Source organism: Cornus florida, unplaced genomic scaffold, assembly GCF_030987335.1.
Source record: "Cornus florida cultivar Cherokee Brave unplaced genomic scaffold, ASM3098733v1 CherokeeBrave_3.0.0_Hap2_Chr07, whole genome shotgun sequence".
Taxonomy (NCBI): Eukaryota; Viridiplantae; Streptophyta; class Magnoliopsida; order Cornales; family Cornaceae; genus Cornus; species Cornus florida.
The window spans coordinates 2,864,676-2,878,836 of NW_026775577.1; positions in this window are offsets into that span (position 1 = coordinate 2,864,676).

The window sequence follows — 14,161 nt, forward strand, 5'->3', positions numbered from 1 at the left end:
TTCTTTCGCATCCTTTCGGCACTGTTGGTGCGCCGAAAATTAGAGGCTCTGGATTTGACCTTTGCCGACCTTCTGCTTACTTATAATATATCTAAGCATGGGACCGAGCCTGGTCGCTTTTTTTTTACCTCTCCCCTTCATCAGAGGATATGCACGAACCTTCCTTCATCCGAAAAGAAGTGGAAAGAAATGATGGTTATAGTTAAAGGAAAATGGTTCATGCCCCAATCAATCACGTTCCCCATCCCGCGCAAGTTCGGGAAATTAGGTATAGAATACTTAACCTCCCTTCATACCAAGTGTTCTGGCTGTTTTCCTTGCCAAGTCTTAATGTTTCGCCGTACTTATGAGTTTCTTGGTGTTTTTTCAGCTACATTCCCATCCTTCGCAGCAAGGAACAGACTTTCTTTTCTTGAGGAACGAGTCTGGAGTGACCCCTCGCCTATCGAGGACCTGCTAACTTCTTCAAACCTCAAGGATATTGCCTCCAGTGCTGTTGCTGCAGACCTCATGGATCTGTCTCTACCATCATTCGATAGTTTCCCCATGACTGAGGAGGAGATACGGAGGGCTGAGGCTTTAAAAAAGAAAGCCGAAGATGCCCAACCCTTGGTCGTTATTAGGTCTACTGAGGATGAGGTGGAGGCTGAGGAACCACCAATGAAAAAATCTCGCCCCAACCCCCCATCCTCTGGCAAGGGCAAGGTCCCTTCTAAAAGTAGAGGGAAAAAGGCTGGAGAGGCCGAACCTGAAGATGAAGTCAGGGCATATGTTCTGGCTGAAACTGGGGCTCCTTGGACTCCTTCCTTCACCAGGGCTGACAAGTCAGTCTTACATTCAGGGGATTCTGTGATCACAGACCCTTCAGCTGCACTGGCTGTGGCCCGAGGGATGTGGCTCCCAAAGGACGAGGAAGCCATCAGCCAAATGGGATTGGAACAGCTACTCCCCTCTGCCCCGATCCGGGCCATAGAGGTTTATATTGCTCCTTTAGAATTATGTTACTCTTGCTTACTTATGTTTCCATTTATGCTCATATTTGTTCCTCTGTTATACAGGGTTTATACCACACCATGGCCCTCTGCGCCACTGCTGAAGCCCAATCCCTCTCCATCAAGAAGCTGGAGAATGATCTTGACAATGCAGAGAAGGGAGCCACCACTGCCTCTACCAATCTGAAGATAGCTTCTGAAGCCAAGGATGTGTATAAGAGGCAGTTGGCTGCCTCTGAGGCTAAGGTGGATTCTCTTCAGGCCGAAATTCAATGCTTGACCGAGGCTCTTACTACTTGCTTCAAGGCGGGGAAGCAAATGCAGGGGCGCTACTCCGGTCTGGCATACCTGGCTAGTGCTAAAGCGTTCCGGTCTGGCTACAATCAGGGCTCAGGCCCTAGGACAATGGATCCGGACGCTTTTGACAAGCAGGTGGGGGTGCACTTCCCATATGATGAAGGGCCACAAGCTTTGGAAGCTGAAATCCGCTTTACCGAGATGGTGAAGGCGCACCTGAAGGGTACTCCTAGCTCTTCTGCCCCTGCGGCTTCAATTCCTCCTATCCCAAGTCCTTCTGTAGTGGATGCTTTTGAATCTACTCCCTTCGATCCGAAGAGGAAGTAGAACCATGTATTTTGTTTTTATTGACAGTACATTTGGGATAATAAATATAATTTTTAGGCTTTTAATACCTGATTTGTTTTTGCTGTATGCTTTTGATATTGTTCATACTTTTCTGACTGGTAATGTTTTTATGACAAACAAAACACATTGTCATTATGCTTCGGATTTATGCTATCCGAGAAAAAGTAAGGATGATGGGAAGAAGGAGATCCTTTCAACAGTTTGATTGATATCTCAGGATGATTCATATGGACAATGATCTAACTGTTAAGTGAACTCTTCTTGCCTTTGACTCGCCTGCATTAGACGTATACATACTCTTTCTTTCTCGTGTGTTCCTGATGTAGGGTGGATCATGATGAACTTATGATATATCTATATCCACAGGGTGTTAAACATTTAGAGTCCGGAGGAAAAAGTTCTGATCCGGCCACCAGAGGTCTGAAGCGAATTGTTCCTCGGCACTGAGTGTGGAGGAATATTGCTGAATAGGACACTTAGGGTCCGAAGCTGTCTCGGACACTTAGGATCCGAGGCGAAATGTTCCTCGGCACTGAGTCGTGGAGGAATATTGCTGAATAGGACACTTAGGGTCTGAAGCTGTCTCGGACACTTAGGATCCAAGGCGAATTGTTCCTCGGCACTGAGTCGTGGAGGAATATTGCTGAATAAGACACTTAGGGTCCGAAGCTGTTCTCGGACACTTAGATCCGAGGCGAATTAAATACTCCCTAGCGCGGAGCCTGAAGGGAGGTTTTGCCGAGTCGAACACTTAAGGTCCGAGGCGAGATTTTTGCCGAGCCGGACACTTAGGGTCCGAGGCAAATGAACTACTCCCCGGCGCTGAGCCTGAGGGGAAGTTTGTTTATATTTTTTTCTCAAACAACTTATCATGAGGCCGAGGATTCAAAAATGATAAGAGGCCAAGAAAGCGAGTAACAGTGGCTGTGAAGTTTCCTATTTGTTGACTTTGGAGACTTTCCTCCTCCATTGATACTCCCTTCTTGGCAACCAAATGTAGTGGCCTACGCATATATTAACCGCATTTCTTTTCTATTTCTATCCGATGTGGGATAGAAAGTTTTAACCATAGGCCATAACTCATGTTTGTTTTCTTAAAAATCATTGTGACGAATGCTTTTTAACAGCTTGCTTCTAACATTGCTTTGCATAAAAATTGCATAGTGCGACTTGGCATGCATAAAAATTGCCTAATGCGACGCATGCATAAAAGTTGCATGATCAGTAGTATGGCCCCCATTTTTATAGAAAGAAATAAATAGAGTAGACTTGTACTGAATATAGAAGCAAAATAAAGAAAAGTTTGGCTGACTGTGGACATACTCAGCCTTATTTGTGAAGAATTTATAGCAAAATTGACAAACTTATCTAATGGAAATACCTTTTAAGGTGTATTGCGTTCCAAGGACGCGCAATGGGACGTCCGTAAGCTTCGGCCAAACGATATGCTCCTTTCCCCACTACTTCGGTAACCCTGTAGGGTCCGATCCAATTAGATTCCAGTTTCTTTACATGAGCTGTCTCTTGCTTCAAAACCCAATCGCCTACCAAGAACCTACTGTACCGGACACGCTTGTTATAACTGTTACACACCTGCTGTTAGTATGCCGTGAGCCGAATTGCTGCGGTATCTCTCTTTTCGTCCACAAGATCAAGGCTATGTTCGAGTTGTTGCTCATTGTTCCCTTCCAGTACCAAGGATGTCCGAAGGGTTGGGATTATTGACTCGGTAGGAATGACAGCTTCGGATCCATATGCCATAGCAAATGGGCTTTCTCCCGTGGGTCGTCTTAGAGTGGTTCGATAGGCCCAGAGCACTTGGGGGAGATTCTCGTACCATTTTGTCTTCAATTTCTCCAATTTTTTCTTTAAGCACCCAAATATTGTGCGATTAGTTATTTCAGCTTGCCCATTGCCTTGTGGATGACTAACTGCAGCCAATTTTTGCAGGATTCCATGTTCGTTAAAGAACTTTCTTGTACTTCTGTTATCGAGGTTCTTACCATTGTCCATTACGATGACTTTTGGTACCCCAAACCGGCAAATAATATTGCTCCAAATGAAATGCTTTACTTCTTCGTGGGTGACGCTAGAGAAGGCTTCAGCTTCCACCCACTTGGTGAAGTAATCCGTAGCCAGAAGCACATGCTCCTTTTTTTCCACGGTTTTGGGTGACGGTCCTACTACATCAATCCCCCATTGGGCGAACGGCCATGGATTAGCCATGGCGTGCAAACCTTCGCAGGTTGACGCTTTATTGGACTATGGCGCTGACACTTGTCACATCTTCTTGAGTATTCTTCGGCATTCCGAGCCAAGTATAGCCAAAAATAGCCTTGGGTTAGAATTTTGTGTGCAAGGGATCTTCCTCCCGAGTGATTTCCACAATCCCCTTTATGAATTTGTTTTAGAATTGTGAGAGCCTCAGTAGGGGTTAAACACTTGAGATAAGGACCGGAGAATGACCTTCGGTATAACTGGTTATTGATGATTGAGTATTTAGCCGCGGTAAGCCTAAGCTTCCTTGCCTCAGCTTTTTAATTTGGGAGAACTCCTACCTTAAGGTAGGCCTCGATTGGATCAATCCAACATGGCTCGCGTGGACCTTCCGGGATCACCATCACCTCTTGCCGGGGATTAATGCTAGGTTCTTCGAGGACATCGATTGGAACAAGCCGAATCAACTCTTCGTCTGAAGATGATGCGGCTGCGGCCAATCGATCTGCTTCGGCATTTTCATCTCATGGTACTTGATGGAATTCGATTTGATCGAACTCCCGGATGGCATTCTCTACAGCATCTTTGTATGACTTCATACGTTCCTCCTTGGGATAATAGTGCCCTGTCACTTGATTGATCACAAGCTGTGAGTCACTAAAAACTTTTAAGCAACGTACTTGTAGCTGTTTAGCTAGCCGAAGTCCGGCAAGCAACGCCTCATACTCGGCCTCACTCGGCCTCGTTATTAGTAGCTGGGAAATCTAGCCAAATTGACTGATGCAGCTTGATACCCTCGGGTGTTGTAATGTCAATCCCGGCCCCTGCCCTTTTTTGGTTGGAAGAGCCATCAACCCGTAACTCCCAGTACGGCTCTTGAAGTGTCGGCTCCTCAGATTGATCTTCATATTCCAGCAGGAAATCCGTTACTGACTGCCCCTTGTGAGATACCTTTGGTGCATAGGTGATATCAAAAGAGCTAAGTTCAATAGCCCATTTTGTAATTCGACCAGACAAGTCTGGTTTAGCTAGGATAGCCCGTATAGGGTGGTTTGTAAGTACCACTATGCTGTGAGATTCGAAGTAATGTCGAAGTTTCCTCTTAGCATAAATTAACGCCAGGATTATCTTTTCCGTCTTGCTGTACCGTGTCTCGGCATCCGTCATCGTTTTGCTTGTGTAAAAGATTGGATGCTGAATCTTGCCTCCTTCTTTGATCAACACTGCGCTTGTTGCTACAGCTGATACTGCCAAGTACAGGATGAGAGTGTCTCCGGGCGTTGGAGCAGAAAGGATTGGGGGTTTTGTCATGTAGCTTTTCAATTGATTGAGAGCTTCTTGCTGCTGAGGTCCCCACATATCTTTGTTTTTAGATCGAATAGCATCAAAGAAAGGTTTATACTTATCAGATAATCGGGATATGAACCGGCTGAGGGCCGCAACTCGGCCAGTTAGAACTTGCACTTCCCTGCGGGTTTTTGGCTCTTGGTTCTGTATGAGTGCCTTTGCCTGAGCTGGGCTTACTTCTATTCCTCTTTTATTTACAATGTGCCCGAGGAACTGTCCTGAAGAGACGGCGAAAGAGCACTTGGTGGGGTTCAGCTTCATATTGTACCTCTTAAGAGTATCAAAGACCTCCTGGAGGTGCTTCGGGTGATCCTCTTTCCGTATACTTTTGACCACCATGTCATCGATATAGGCTTCAACTGTATTCCCCAGTAGATTATTGAAAATTTTATTGACAAGTCGCTGGTAGGTGGCTCCGGCGTTCTTTAGGCCGAAGGGCATCACTCTGTAGCAGTAAGTGCCCGTCTCTGTGATGAAAGCGGTTTTCTCCTCATCTTCAGGATTCATAGGAATCTGATTATAGCCGGAGTATGCATCGAGGAATGTGAGCCTCTCATAGCCTGTCGTAGCATCCACCATTTGATCAATCTTGGGCAGTGGAAAGCTATCTTTTGGGCAAGCTTTGTTAAGGTTGGTATAATCTACGCATACCCTCCATTTCCCATTCTTCTTTTGAACGACTACTACATTTGAGAGCCATTGTGGGTATTGCACCTCTCGAATGAATCCTGCTTGTAATAGTTTATTTACTTCTTCGGCTATTATGTGATTCCGTTCAGGTGCGAACCGTCGGTGCCTCTGCTTGACTGGCCTGAATTCTGGGTTAACCCTCAAACTATGGCATGAGACCGTATGATCGATCCCTACCATGTCCGAGTGATCCCAGGCAAAGACATCCGAATTGCACCGAATGACCCTGATTAATGCTTCCTTCTCTTCGGCTGTGCAAGATGAGCCAATGTAGGTGACCTTCTGAGGGTCTCCGAGGACTACCTCTATAGCTTCGAGGGACTCCTCGGTAGGTGCTTCAGCCTCGGCTTCTTCCTCTGCCTTGAGATACTTGGGCAGAGGGTACTGTAACTGCTATTTGATTGTGTCTTTGGGATTCACCTCTGACTGAGGTGATTTCGACGCCTTCTTTGCTTCATATAGTGTTAGCATGTAACATTCTTTTGCAGCAACCTGGTCTCCCCAGAGGTCGATGACCTCCCTGCCATCTGGGGATAAACACCTCATTACTTGATGAAGGGTAGAGGGGACTCCGTTCATACGATGGATCTAACCTCTCCCCATAATGAGGTTATAAGATGGATGAATCTCCGTCACGACAAAGTTCTCCTTCAGAGTCCTCTTTGTTGCAGTAACGGATAGATCGATCACCCCAAGCGGATTCACCTTAGTACCATCAAACCTCATTAGGGGGCTGGAAGTTGGCCTGATGGACGATGGTGAAACCCTCAGCTGATCGAAGGCTGCTTTTGTAATGATGTTGGCGCTACTTGCCGGATCTATCAGCACCCTCCTGATCATATAATTCGCCACTAGGAGGCTGATGACCAAGGGGTCTTCATGCAGGCGCTGGACTCTAGACAGATCATTGTTACCGAATCCAATGTTGATGCTGCCTGGCGCAACCGTGTTTACCGAAGATAATCTTCGTATGAGCCTCTCTCAACCTGGATCTGTACAACTCTTCAGACTCTTCATCATCCTCTGACCTTCCGTGTATGGCATAGATAACCTTTACCTGATCGCCCTCTACCCATCGAGGGTTAACCTCCCGAGGTTTTATGTGTTCCTTCGTGGTGAGATACTCCACCAACTCTCCTCTCGCTATCATGCTTTCTACCTATCGCTGAAGGGACCTGCAGTCATTGGTGGTATGCCCATAGTCTCTATGGTAGACACAATGTTTGCTTTTGTCCCTCTGCTCCAAGGGTTGTTTCATGGGCTGAGGAGTTGCGAACCTCGTCTTATTCTCTTGGAACAGGCGCGCTAAGGTAGTACGGAGAGGGGTAAGCCTGTCCTCTGTCCTTTGCCTCTTCTCAGGCCTTGGGTGACTTGTGTGGCGGCATGAGGAACCTTCTGCATCCTTGTGCTTGCAGCTTTCTCTCGAGACTTGTTTTCCACTGTGACGAGGGTAGCGTGCTGTGCACGGTGTGTAGATTTGTGCCCTAGCGTTCAAAATCTGCATATCCGGGGGGGAATATTTGATCAAGGATGTGTGAAACTTGGTTCCCTGGATCATTGCCAACTTAAATGTTTCGATTGCCGTGGCAGGGTGGCAATCTGCTATCTCCGAGGCTTCCATGTTAAACCTGGATAAGAAATCTTGCAGAGTTTCTCCCTTCCTTTGCCTTATGGTGAAAAGGCTGGCGATACTTTTCTTCTGCTTCTTATTTCCGCAATACTGCTCTAAGAACATAGTGCACAAGGTCTCATAATCAGGGATAGACTTGTGTGGCCTATTCCTGAACCATTCTAACGCTGCTCCGGTTAAACTGGTAGGAAAAACCTTACACATCTACGGATCGTTATGATCGTCCAGTGCCATCTTTTCCGCATAATGATCGAGATGCCGAGAGGGGTCTCCTGCCCCATCGAACTGGGTGAAGGATGGCATAGTGAACTTCCTTGGTCTCTCCACAAGGTACACATCATCAGTAAAGGGGGTTTTGACCAAGGAGTTCTTGTGCTCTCTAGCCATCTCGGCTGGTGTCTGAATTCTTAATAGCTTTTTTTCGTCGAAGGCATCTTGTACGCGTGCGCCATCTGGAATGCCATTGGACCATACCGTAAGCTTATGGCTGGACTCGGTGTGATACCCCCTAATTTTGGAACACGGATTGATCAAGTCCGCGCACAAAATCAAGGGATATCAAAACAATTTAAGTATTTAACAAGCACAGAATACAAAGATGAATAATAAAGAATAAATAAACCGCTGAAGAAAACTAATAAATAAATATTACTTAATGATTCTCTAACAATTACAATTCGGAAATCCCATAACTCAAGGACCCCTTAAAACATTATCCAATAATCCAATACTATTTAAAAGTACACAAGATGAATAGACGAATGACAGTCTCCCAGCTGCGGATCCTCAACCTCGAGACTGGAACCTCTAATAACCTGAAAAATAAATCGTGGGTTAAACCCTACGAGCAAGTTCACTCTACCAGGCCTCTGAAAACCAATAAGCAGATCATCTCTGATCAAAACCAAACCTAATAAAGTTTTAACTTTAATAAAGCACGATATACATGTCTATATATAATTATATATACTATACTAATCATATCCATTAATAGGTTTATTAAATTTCCATACCTATTAAATAATTATTAAAATAATATTCATACCTAGACCAATCTACCATTTCATTTTATAAAAACTCCTTTGACCTTAATCCCATCCTAGTCAGTTGTCTAATCATTTAAACAACAAATTATAATAAAAGAAATACTCTATTTAATCCCAACCCGATAATGATTTTAATTGTTTAAATCACATATCCAAAATCCAAGTTTGACAAATCATCCACGTCTTCCCCAATATTATTTTATTAATGGAAAATAATACACTAACCAGTAAGTACTAAACTATTCTCATTTAAGAATATCTAACCCTAATCCAATCCATACATACAACAACCATAGATGATATTTTAATCATCTAACACATAACAACGTAATTATGCTTTGGCAAATCAACCATGCCATTGTAAATATTTTTATTTATATATTGGCAATTCAACCATGCCTCCATAAGTATATTTATTTATACATTGGCAATTCAACCATGCCTCCGTGTATGTATATTTATACATTGGCAATTCAACCATACCTCCACAGGTATATTTATTCATACATTTAATTAGCAATTCATCCATGCTTTCCATATATGTATTCTATTCATACAAATATTTAGGTAATATATTTAATCATTTGACAATTCATCCATGCCCACACTTTAACCATGAATTAACTTTAAAATTAACAATACGCTAAATCATACATAGCCATCACATGCATATTATACGCATATCATTAATTTAACAACCAGCCTATTAAGATATGCCAAATAAGAATGATAATATTAATCATCTTAAATGATTTATATATATATATACCTACACATATGTTATTTAATGTATATATGTGTTTAACACATTCTTTAATAATCCTTGATTATTTAAAATCAATATACATACATACATACATATATATATATATATATATATATATTCATCCTTCCATACAACTCATAGACAAATTAAACTATATATACACATATATAAATAATTTTATATATATATATATATATAGTTTAATTTGTCTATGAGTTGTATGGAAGGATGAATATATATATATATATATATATATATATATATATATATATATATATATATATACACACTTCCTTGCATAACAAATTATTAATTTATTATATTTACCCAAATTAGTGCAACTAAATATGTCAGAAATAGTTTCCTTTAAATACTCCATACCGGTTTAAATAGTTTTCCGACACCGTCTCACTAAAACGTAAACATCTCTTATTAGGATAAGAATCTGATAATGAAATTGGTACCATTGGAAAGAGGACGAAAAATCCTTGAATTTGAGCTCAAGAATGACCCAATTTCGATTTAAGATGACTAAGTTATGACCGTTTTAATTTTATGTCACAAACAGACAAAATAATTGGCTAAGCTCAAACACTACTGTGAGCGCGCCCACACTTAATTAGCTCACTTGAGCTCACACAAACGCACCCACACCAGATTAGCTCACTTGAGCTCACATGTATGCACCCACACCAGATCAATCTTCTGTTGACCAAACTTAATCCATGGTCCAGATTCACATGCGCACTCTTTTATGTACACCGTAATGCACCGAATCATTCCTCTTATATTTAAACTATTCCAATGGCCTAGATCAGTGATGTAACCTTTTACTATGCATTCTACCACACTAGATCATTCCTCTTATATGTCGAAGCGTAGAATTGCTTGATCCCTTTATTGGAGGTCTAAGCCTCTATTTTTATACAAAAGATTGTAAAATTATGATAGGACTCGCCATGCTTGTCCTCCAATTCTTTCTATATAAACATTCTTTACTAATAGAGTTCTTTCCATTGTCTAATTCTCCATACATAGAACTTGCCTTGTACAGAACTTCCTATCTCAGAATTTTCCTTCTACAGTAAATCCTTCAACTGGTAGGACTTGTGCATTCTTGAATAACTGGGCTGAACATACTTGGATCCGGCTGGGCTTGAGTAACGGACCGGACGTTAAATATTAACAAGTTGGGCTGATGAGCTCTTAATTCGGCCTTGATGGAGGTTGGAAGACAAATAACAATGGTCTTGGGCTAAAAATACACTCAATTTGGGCTTGAGCATGACGGGCCTTATATGTCCTTGGAATGTAGATATGTGTAGTGATGACATGTACGCTTCTTATTGGAGGGAGTTTTTTTCTCTCCACAGTCACTAAATTAAAAAAATGTAAATATTTTTAGGACTAATTCCACAAATATTCTCCACTACTTTCAAATTTTAATCATAAACCCCCAAATTGTTTAAAAACAACCGTTATGATGTGTAAATTTTAAAAGCATCTCCAGCAGTATGTTAAGACACTCTTGTGTACGTAATATATACACTGCCACGTATGATGTGTAATTTTTTTTTGATTTTCAGCAGTCTGTTAAGATACGCAAATGTATAAAATTGTTGTGTATTTTACACAACTTTTTTACACAACCCCATCACCATATTTCATTTATCCTCTCTCTTTCTCGTTCCATTAATGAATCAACCCCTATATTAGTTAGGTTTGTAAAAATTATGCGGGGTCTAAGCATGCCACGGGTTGTTTGTTATTGAATGATGTATTTTTTATACAAAAAAAATATAAAACAACCGTTGGAGCTAAATATAAATAAAAATTTTGTGTACATATTTTATGACACATAAGATTTACACAAAAATATATATATATATATATATATATACACAACGGTTGGAGATGCTCACATTTTAAAAAGTGATCACATTGCCAAACATGTCTGACCCAGATTGTAAAATGACAAATTTGACCTTACTATTAAATTTAAAATTTTAAATTATAATTTTTTAAATTACAAAAAATACCCTTGTTAATTGTCGGAAAAAAATAAAATAAAATACCCTTGTTTCTTCATCACCCCCTCCCCACTCTCTCTAACAAACCCAAACCTGTGTGTTAAAACAATTAAGAATGGAGATTAATTTGGAATAGGAAGAAACAAGGAGTCTTTATATTTGTTAAATGGGTTAAATTCTCTGGCGATGCATCACATCATTTCAATAGCTGGTTTGGTATTTTTGGATACGATTAAAAAAAAAAAATTAAAAAAAAAAAAAATGAAAAAGAAGAAAGAAGAAAGAACAATTTGGTTTTCCAATGGTTCAATGAGGAATTTGGTGAGGAGTCTGTAAGTATGCCAACCTTCAGTTTTTGAGAATTAACAATTTCATTCATATTGTCACTCATTTTTGTTTTCATTCCATAAATTATTTTCTAAAACCCTAGTTCCACGCTTCTAGCAGACATGTTTCGTATTCTGCTTAGAATACACGTGAGTTTTGGTATGCTGTTAAGCTCAAGATTTCAAATCCATTTCGTTAATTCTTGATGACAAGTTCAAGTACTCACATTCATCTTTGATTGATTAAACAATTTCCTCAACTTCGTATTCACTAATTGCATTACAACCACTTACAATTGAATTCATACGATATCAAATCCCTCATTTCTGATTTAAATAATATATAATTAAATAGGGAAAAAAATTATAATATTGCGTTTTAATTAATATCTCAATACATATATGAGTAACCTCATTTCTGATTGAAATAATAATTGAATAGTGAAAATTTTCATGATATCGCGTTTTAATTTCTCCAATAGCTCCATATCTATTTGAGTAACTATTGAGTATAAGGTTTATTTATATATATATATATATATATATATATATATATATATATATATAACCACAATTTTAATTTTAATTTTTAGTATCCTTGAAAAAAAAAAATGGAGGATTCACTATTTTTTAAATCAATAAAACTTTCTCTAATAAGTTAATAATTAGAAGTTTATTCTTAAAATAAAAAATGTCAAAAAAAAAAAAAAAAAAAAACCAAATAAAACAAATAAACACATTAAATCTTGTAAGTGTAGACATATAGACATGTTTGTTAGTTTTAAATTAAAAGCTGAACTAAACATCTCAGGTATACATATGAGAAGAGAAAAGAATATTGAGTGGTTGCATCTGAGAAGAGAAAAGACTATTGAGTGGTTGATTCCTCTTCAGATTTCAACTCTTAAGTGCTTCTATTTGTCAACTCATATTTGGATGGCTTGCTTATAAATTCAATGCTAATCCATTTATAAGCATATTTTTTTTCTTATACGTATTGCAGGAGGGAAGCGAAATACAACATAATTTTAATGATTTGAAATTTTCCTAGGGGCTAACCATGAGATTAGAACCTTGCATGATGTGGATTTACTTAACACTCTGTATTATGTTGTGATGTTAGAATTGGGGTTTGGGTGTTGGCATCTCAATCTAGCCGTGACCATACTTAGTTTTTAACTCATATTCATCTTTAATTGTAAAAATGATTCAATTGGGATAACTTTAATTGTAAAAATTCAATTGGGATAGGCATGTAACAACAACTAGATTTGTATTAGATTTGTATTATTAAGTGATTTATTAAGATTATTAGATTTGCATTATTAGATTTGTATTATTTGTATTATTAAATGATTCAACTAGATTTATTTCTCAACCTAGCCGTGACCATACTTAGTTTTCCTCTTGAAACGTATATAGATTCATGGCTAATCCATTTATAAGCATAAATAAATTTCCAGGAGATCGAGGGAAGCGAAATAGAACATATTATTGAAAAACTGTTTTTCTTGTAGTGGGGGTTGATTCCTCTACAGATTAACACTTAAAACGTATATAGATTCATGGCTAATCCATTTATAAGCGTAAATAAATTCCAGTAGAGGGAAGCGAAAGAGAACCAGCTAATTAATACATTTTTCTACCAAATGAAAAACACATATTATTGACCAGACCAACTAACTAATACATTTTTCTGCCAAATAAAAAACATCACCCTTTATTTGGGTGAGGTTTGAACCTAACTAACTAATACATTTTTTCTGCCAAATAAAAAACATCAATTAAGATCTGAGGTCTGAACCTTGCATTCTCTGGATTTACTTAACATCGTGCCTTGTGTTGTGTTATTAGGAAAGACGACATTCAGATCTTCACAAGTAACACTCATATTTACATGAAAGTTAAGAGGTTCCCCTGCCCTGATATTCAGGTTACCATGTACGGTCACCGTAAAATTCACAGCAACATCATGTGACCTATCCCATAATATATCCGGAAAAGTCATCACGCCGGCAGCCTCTAGAGATCTTTTGCGGTTCATCCAAAGAACGAAAGGCGCGATAGTCGCTGACGAGAGTTCAGCATCTTTATAGAAGATTGAAGCTATGGCGGGTCCATGTTCAATCCAATAAATTCTGCTAGGATTTCGAACTTCCAAACTAACGTTCCAACTCAGATGTATCTCTGAGTTGGCCGAGACGTTGAGTGAGGAGATTGAGACTGAGTTCACTCGAAATTTCGGAGGCAGTGGTGGATAGCGAAAAGCAATATAGAAAAGTATCACAGCCATAATACCCATAAAGGTTAAGAAAATTACCGCGTTTTCACATTCTCTGCGTGCAGTGCTTTTAACCTGCTTCTTCGGCGTCGACGCGGGAGAGAGTATGGAGACGTGCGACTCCGCGGGTGGAGCTTTCATAAGCAAAGGAGGGTAAGAAGCGAAGGAGGAGGCGCGCAAAGGTTGATCCT